Here is a 9,251-nt window from a genome sequence, read left to right on the forward strand (position 1 = left end):
ACGTTTAGTATTCGAGTTATGGCCCGCCGTAGGTCTGACCGAGCAATTTTTGTTCCGCGCACTTTGTGCACCGTGCACATTGATGTTTGTATGAAAAAGTACCCTACCTAGGGACGCGTAGAGCAAATTGGTACCCCCGGGCATGTTGTCGGTTGACTTTCTGGTTGCACTTTTCATCATCTAGGGTGTGTTTCTGACACGTTTTGAGGGTTTTAGCGAAAAAAATTTTTTTGACTACTCGAGCTCTCCGGCCCGTTCGGTGCACTTTTTTGCAAAAAGCTAGGGAGCTGTCCCTAGGTTCGGGGTGTCACAAAATGATGAAAAGTGGTCAAAAAACCACTATCCAGAATCGGATAGAGAATGATTAGACGAGCTTAAAATTGTTCTACGACCCATGTCTGCGACGTTTAGTATTCGAGTTATGGCCCGCCGTAGGTCTGACCGAGCAATTTTGTACTGAAATGTATGGCGGACATATTATTACTCAAACAACATTGCCTTGTATCGTGTCCTACTTGGTCGGCACGGTAAGTATCGACTATAACAAGATTAAATGGATTGAGTGATAACATTTTAAGCCCATTTCCTAAGCCGTGCACCAAAATTGTGTACCGATCAGGGAAAGTACACTACGTACGCGTTCATGGATGTCCATGTTGGTACAAGTTGCCGGTCAGGATAGCCGTGCACCAAAATTGTGTACCGATCAGGGAAAGTACAACACGGAGGGCGCAGCCCGAGCGTACGCGTTCATGGATGTCCATGTTGGTACACATGCACCAAAATTGTGTACCGATCAGGGAAGTACACTACGTACGCGTTCATGGATGTCCATGTTGGTACAAGTTGCCGGTCAGGATAGCCGTGCACCAAAATTGTGTACCGATCAGGGAAAGTACAACACGGAGGGCGCAGCCCGAGCGTACGCGTTCATGGATGTCCATGTTGGTACAAGTTGCCGGTCAGGATAGCCGTGCCCAAATTGTGTACCGATCAGGGAAAGTACAACACGGAGGGCGCAGCCCGAGCGTACGCGTTCATGGATGTCCATGTTGGTACAATCTACATGTACGTACCTAGTTTTTGTGTCAAAAGTTGCAATAAAGTGCTTGTATGCTTAAAATGCTTATCTCAACCGTCACCTTTTGGCCTGCCCTTTTATAGACAGAAACCTAGAAAGATACGCCCGAGGGCGGTAGCCCGAGGGCGAAACTCGCGATTTTTGTGTTTTTCCATTCGCCCGGGACGACGAAATGAGCTCTGTGCACATCGTGCCGAAAACTGTCTTCTCCACCTTTGTTTTTGTCCGTCTGATCATAAAATCACCCTTATTTGTGTACCATTTGGAGTGCGCAGCCCAAACGTACGCGTTAATGTTAATGTTTGTATACACTACATGTATGTTCCTAGGATTTGGTAATTGAGTCAAACACACAATTCCCCGACCGTCGCGGACACCATTCTTGGACAGAAGTCCTAGTACGTAGAGTACTTTCCCTAGGTATGTGCCCGTTCGTGACTATCGTTGCGTGCATACGGACACGCTTGGGTATGTTTACCATACAAGGTTTACTAGGGAAACCTGCTTGCTCGACCATTGCCCTCCCGTCGCGGACACCATTCTTGGACAGAAGTCCTAGTACGTAGAGTACTTTCCCTAGGTATGTGCCCGTTCGTGACTATCGTTGCGTGCATACGGACACGCTTGGGTATGTTTACCATACAAGGTTTACTAGGGAAACCTGCTTGCTCGACCATTGCCCTCCCGTCGCGGACACCATTCTTGGACAGAAGTCCTAGTACGTAGAGTACTTTCCCTAGGTATGTGCCCGTTCGTGACTATCGTTGCGTGCATACGGACACGCTTGGGTATGTTTACCATACAAGGTTTACTAGGGAAACCTGCTTGCTCGACCATTGCCCTCCCGTCGCGGACACCATTCTTGGACAGAAGTCCTAGTACGTAGAGTACTTTCCCTAGGTATGTGCCCGTTCGTGACTATCGTTGCGTGCATACGGACACGCTTGGGTATGTTTACCATACAAGGTTTACTAGGGAAACCTGCTTGCTCGACCATTGCCCTCCCGTCGCGGACACCATTCTTGGACAGAAGTCCTAGTACGTAGAGTACTTTCCCTAGGTATGTGCCCGTTCGTGACTATCGTTGCGTGCATACGGACACGCTTGGGTATGTTTACCATACAAGGTTTACTAGGGAAACCTGCTTGCTCGACCATTGCCCTCCCGTCGCGGACACCATTCTTGGACAGAAGTCCTAGTACGTAGAGTACTTTCCCTAGGTATGTGCCCGTTCGTGACTATCGTTGCGTGCATACGGACACGCTTGGGTATGTTTACCATACAAGGTTTACTAGGGAAACCAGGAAGGAATTCTAGGCACACGTTTTGTTCCATCCACAGTAACTTTCGTTCTCTTAAGTAGCTATTTAACTTGTTTGCCATGATAAGCAACCTGCTTCCCCGACCGTCGCGGACACCATTCTTGGACAGAAGTCCTAGTACGTAGAGTACTTTCCCTAGGTATGTGCCCGTTCGTGACTATCGTTGCGTGCATACGGACACGCTTGGGTATGTTTACCATACAAGGTTTACTAGGGAAACCTGCTTGCTCGACCATTGCCCTCCCGTCGCGGACACCATTCTTGGACAGAAGTCCTAGTACGTAGAGTACTTTCCCTAGGTATGTGCCCGTTCGTGACTATCGTTGCGTGCATACGGACACGCTTGGGTATGTTTACCATACAAGGTTTACTAGGGAAACCTGCTTGCTCGACCATTGCCCTCCCGTCGCGGACACCATTCTTGGACAGAAGTCCTAGTACGTAGAGTACTTTCCCTAGGTATGTGCCCGTTCGTGACTATCGTTGCGTGCATACGGACACGCTTGGGTATGTTTACCATACAAGGTTTACTAGGGAAACCTGCTTGCTCGACCATTGCCCTCCCGTCGCGGACACCATTCTTGGACAGAAGTCCTAGTACGTAGAGTACTTTCCCTAGGTATGTGCCCGTTCGTGACTATCGTTGCGTGCATACGGACACGCTTGGGTATGTTTACCATACAAGGTTTACTAGGGAAACCTGCTTGCTCGACCATTGCCCTCCCGTCGCGGACACCATTCTTGGACAGAAGTCCTAGTACGTAGAGTACTTTCCCTAGGTATGTGCCCGTTCGTGACTATCGTTGCGTGCATACGGACACGCTTGGGTATGTTTACCATACAAGTTTACTAGGGAAACCTGCTTGCTCGACCATTGCCCTCCCGTCGCGGACACCATTCTTGGACAGAAGTCCTAGTACGTAGAGTACTTTCCCTAGGTATGTGCCCGTTCGTGACTATCGTTGCGTGCATACGGACACGCTTGGGTATGTTTACCATACAAGGTTTACTAGGGAAACCTGCTTGCTCGACCATTGCCCTCCCGTCGCGGACACCATTCTTGGACAGAAGTCCTAGTACGTAGAGTACTTTCCCTAGGTATGTGCCCGTTCGTGACTATCGTTGCGTGCATACGGACACGCTTGGGTATGTTTACCATACAAGGTTTACTAGGGAAACCAGGAAGGAATTCTAGGCACACGTTTTGTTCCATCCACAGTAACTTTCGTTCTCTTAAGGTAGCTATTTAACTTGTTTGCCATGATAAGCAACCTGCTTCCCCTCCCCGACCGTCGCGGACACCATTCTTGGACAGAAGTCCTAGTACGTAGAGTACTTTCCCTAGGTATGTGCCCGTTCGTGACTATCGTTGCGTGCATACGGACACGCTTGGGTATGTTTACCATACAAGGTTTACTAGGGAAACCTGCTTGCTCGACCATTGCCCTCCCGTCGCGGACACCATTCTTGGACAGAAGTCCTAGTACGTAGAGTACTTTCCCTAGGTATGTGCCCGTTCGTGACTATCGTTGCGTGCATACGGACACGCTTGGGTATGTTTACCATACAAGGTTTACTAGGGAAACCTGCTTGCTCGACCATTGCCCTCCCGTCGCGGACACCATTCTTGGACAGAAGTCCTAGTACGTAGAGTACTTTCCCTAGGTATGTGCCCGTTCGTGACTATCGTTGCGTGCATACGGACACGCTTGGGTATGTTTACCATACAAGGTTTACTAGGGAAACCTGCTTGCTCGACCATTGCCCTCCCGTCGCGGACACCATTCTTGGACAGAAGTCCTAGTACGTAGAGTACTTTCCCTAGGTATGTGCCCGTTCGTGACTATCGTTGCGTGCATACGGACACGCTTGGGTATGTTTACCATACAAGGTTTACTAGGGAAACCTGCTTGCTCGACCATTGCCCTCCCGTCGCGGACACCATTCTTGGACAGAAGTCCTAGTACGTAGAGTACTTTCCCTAGGTATGTGCCCGTTCGTGACTATCGTTGCGTGCATACGGACACGCTTGGGTATGTTTACCATACAAGGTTTACTAGGGAAACCTGCTTGCTCGACCATTGCCCTCCCGTCGCGGACACCATTCTTGGACAGAAGTCCTAGTACGTAGAGTACTTTCCCTAGGTATGTGCCCGTTCGTGACTATCGTTGCGTGCATACGGACACGCTTGGGTATGTTTACCATACAAGGTTTACTAGGGAAACCTGCTTGCTCGACCATTGCCCTCCCGTCGCGGACACCATTCTTGGACAGAAGTCCTAGTACGTAGAGTACTTTCCCTAGGTATGTGCCCGTTCGTGACTATCGTTGCGTGCATACGGACACGCTTGGGTATGTTTACCATACAAGGTTTACTAGGGAAACCAGGAAGGAATTCTAGGCACACGTTTTGTTCCATCCACAGTAACTTTCGTTCTCTTAAGGTAGCTATTTAACTTGTTTGCCATGATAAGCAACCTGCTTCCCCCCGACCGTCGCGGACACCATTCTTGGACAGAAGTCCTAGTACGTAGAGTACTTTCCCTAGGTATGTGCCCGTTCGTGACTATCGTTGCGTGCATACGGACACGCTTGGGTATGTTTACCATACAAGGTTTACTAGGGAAACCTGCTTGCTCGACCATTGCCCTCCCGTCGCGGACACCATTCTTGGACAGAAGTCCTAGTACGTAGAGTACTTTCCCTAGGTATGTGCCCGTTCGTGACTATCGTTGCGTGCATACGGACACGCTTGGGTATGTTTACCATACAAGGTTTACTAGGGAAACCTGCTTGCTCGACCATTGCCCTCCCGTCGCGGACACCATTCTTGGACAGAAGTCCTAGTACGTAGAGTACTTTCCCTAGGTATGTGCCCGTTCGTGACTATCGTTGCGTGCATACGGACACGCTTGGGTATGTTTACCATACAAGGTTTACTAGGGAAACCTGGAAGGAATTCTAGGCACACGTTTTGTTCCCATCCCAGTAACTTTCGTTCTCTTAAGTAGCTATTTAACTTGTTTGCCATATAACCTGCTTCCCCGACCGTCGCGGACACCATTCTTGGACAGAAGTCCTAGTACGTAGAGTACTTTCCCTAGGTATGTGCCCGTTCGTGACTATCGTTGCGTGCATACGGACACGCTTGGGTATGTTTACCATACAAGGTTTACTAGGGAAACCTGCTTGCTCGACCATTGCCCTCCCGTCGCGGACACCATTCTTGGACAGAAGTCCTAGTACGTAGAGTACTTTCCCTAGGTATGTGCCCGTTCGTGACTATCGTTGCGTGCATACGGACACGCTTGGGTATGTTTACCATACAAGGTTTACTAGGGAAACCTGCTTGCTCGACCATTGCCCTCCCGTCGCGGACACCATTCTTGGACAGAAGTCCTAGTACGTAGAGTACTTTCCCTAGGTATGTGCCCGTTCGTGACTATCGTTGCGTGCATACGGACACGCTTGGGTATGTTTACCATACAAGGTTTACTAGGGAAACCTGCTTGCTCGACCATTGCCCTCCCGTCGCGGACACCATTCTTGGACAGAAGTCCTAGTACGTAGAGTACTTTCCCTAGGTATGTGCCCGTTCGTGACTATCGTTGCGTGCATACGGACACGCTTGGGTATGTTTACCATACAAGGTTTACTAGGGAAACCTGCTTGCTCGACCATTGCCCTCCCGTCGCGGACACCATTCTTGGACAGAAGTCCTAGTACGTAGAGTACTTTCCCTAGGTATGTGCCCGTTCGTGACTATCGTTGCGTGCATACGGACACGCTTGGGTATGTTTACCATACAAGGTTTACTAGGGAAACCAGGAAGGAATTCTAGGCACACGTTTTGTTCCATCCACAGTAACTTTCGTTCTCTTAAGGTAGCAATTTAACTTGTTTGACATGATAAGCAACCTGCTTCCCCGACCGTCGCGGACACCATTCTTGGACAGAAGTCCTAGTACGTAGAGTACTTTCCCTAGGTATGTGCCCGTTCGTGACTATCGTTGCGTGCATACGGACACGCTTGGGTATGTTTACCATACAAGGTTTACTAGGGAAACCTGCTTGCTCGACCATTGCCCTCCCGTCGCGGACACCATTCTTGGACAGAAGTCCTAGTACGTAGAGTACTTTCCCTAGGTATGTGCCCGTTCGTGACTATCGTTGCGTGCATACGGACACGCTTGGGTATGTTTACCATACAAGGTTTACTAGGGAAACCTGCTTGCTCGACCATTGCCCTCCCGTCGCGGACACCATTCTTGGACAGAAGTCCTAGTACGTAGAGTACTTTCCCTAGGTATGTGCCCGTTCGTGACTATCGTTGCGTGCATACGGACACGCTTGGGTATGTTTACCATACAAGGTTTACTAGGGAAACCTGCTTGCTCGACCATTGCCCTCCCGTCGCGGACACCATTCTTGGACAGAAGTCCTAGTACGTAGAGTACTTTCCCTAGGTATGTGCCCGTTCGTGACTATCGTTGCGTGCATACGGACACGCTTGGGTATGTTTACCATACAAGGTTTACTAGGGAAACCTGCTTGCTCGACCATTGCCCTCCCGTCGCGGACACCATTCTTGGACAGAAGTCCTAGTACGTAGAGTACTTTCCCTAGGTATGTGCCCGTTCGTGACTATCGTTGCGTGCATACGGACACGCTTGGGTATGTTTACCATACAAGGTTTACTAGGGAAACCTGCTTGCTCGACCATTGCCCTCCCGTCGCGGACACCATTCTTGGACAGAAGTCCTAGTACGTAGAGTACTTTCCCTAGGTATGTGCCCGTTCGTGACTATCGTTGCGTGCATACGGACACGCTTGGGTATGTTTACCATACAAGGTTTACTAGGGAAACCTGCTTGCTCGACCATTGCCCTCCCGTCGCGGACACCATTCTTGGACAGAAGTCCTAGTACGTAGAGTACTTTCCCTAGGTATGTGCCCGTTCGTGACTATCGTTGCGTGCATACGGACACGCTTGGGTATGTTTACCATACAAGGTTTACTAGGGAAACCTGCTTGCTCGACCATTGCCCTCCCGTCGCGGACACCATTCTTGGACAGAAGTCCTAGTACGTAGAGTACTTTCCCTAGGTATGTGCCCGTTCGTGACTATCGTTGCGTGCATACGGACACGCTTGGGTATGTTTACCATACAAGGTTTACTAGGGAAACCTGCTTGCTCGACCATTGCCCTCCCGTCGCGGACACCATTCTTGGACAGAAGTCCTAGTACGTAGAGTACTTTCCCTAGGTATGTGCCCGTTCGTGACTATCGTTGCGTGCATACGGACACGCTTGGGTATGTTTACCATACAAGGTTTACTAGGGAAACCTGCTTGCTCGACCATTGCCCTCCCGTCGCGGACACCATTCTTGGACAGAAGTCCTAGTACGTAGAGTACTTTCCCTAGGTATGTGCCCGTTCGTGACTATCGTTGCGTGCATACGGACACGCTTGGGTATGTTTACCATACAAGGTTTACTAGGGAAACCAGGAAGGAATTCTAGGCACACGTTTTGTTCCATCCACAGTAACTTTCGTTCTTAAGGTAGCTATTTAACTTGTTTGCCATGATAAGAACCTGCTTCCCCGACCGTCGCGGACACCATTCTTGGACAGAAGTCCTAGTACGTAGAGTACTTTCCCTAGGTATGTGCCCGTTCGTGACTATCGTTGCGTGCATACGGACACGCTTGGGTATGTTTACCATACAAGGTTTACTAGGGAAACCTGCTTGCTCGACCATTGCCCTCCCGTCGCGGACACCATTCTTGGACAGAAGTCCTAGTACGTAGAGTACTTTCCCTAGGTATGTGCCCGTTCGTGACTATCGTTGCGTGCATACGGACACGCTTGGGTATGTTTACCATACAAGGTTTACTAGGGAAACCTGCTTGCTCGACCATTGCCCTCCCGTCGCGGACACCATTCTTGGACAGAAGTCCTAGTACGTAGAGTACTTTCCCTAGGTATGTGCCCGTTCGTGACTATCGTTGCGTGCATACGGACACGCTTGGGTATGTTTACCATACAAGGTTTACTAGGGAAACCTGAAGGAATTCTAGGCACACGTTTTGTTCCATCCAGTAACTTTCGTTCTCTTAAGGTAGCTATTTAACTTGTTTGCCATGATAAGCAACCTGCTTCCCCGACCGTCGCGGACACCATTCTTGGACAGAAGTCCTAGTACGTAGAGTACTTTCCCTAGGTATGTGCCCGTTCGTGACTATCGTTGCGTGCATACGGACACGCTTGGGTATGTTTACCATACAAGGTTTACTAGGGAAACCTGCTTGCTCGACCATTGCCCTCCCGTCGCGGACACCATTCTTGGACAGAAGTCCTAGTACGTAGAGTACTTTCCCTAGGTATGTGCCCGTTCGTGACTATCGTTGCGTGCATACGGACACGCTTGGGTATGTTTACCATACAAGGTTTACTAGGGAAACCTGGAAGGAATTCTAGGCACACGTTTTGTTCCATCCACAGTAACTTTCGTTCTCTTAAGGTAGCTATTTAACTTGTTTGCCATGATAAGCAACCTGCTTCCCCGACCGTCGCGGACACCATTCTTGGACAGAAGTCCTAGTACGTAGAGTACTTTCCCTAGGTATGTGCCCGTTCGTGACTATCGTTGCGTGCATACGGACACGCTTGGGTATGTTTACCATACAAGGTTTACTAGGGAAACCTGCTTGCTCGACCATTGCCCTCCCGTCGCGGACACCATTCTTGGACAGAAGTCCTAGTACGTAGAGTACTTTCCCTAGGTATGTGCCCGTTCGTGACTATCGTTGCGTGCATACGGACACGCTTGGGTATGTTTACCAT

The sequence above is a fragment of the Anopheles merus genome, unplaced genomic scaffold (genome assembly GCF_017562075.2).
Source record: "Anopheles merus strain MAF unplaced genomic scaffold, AmerM5.1 LNR4000165, whole genome shotgun sequence".
NCBI classification, from domain to species: Eukaryota; Metazoa; Arthropoda; class Insecta; order Diptera; family Culicidae; genus Anopheles; species Anopheles merus.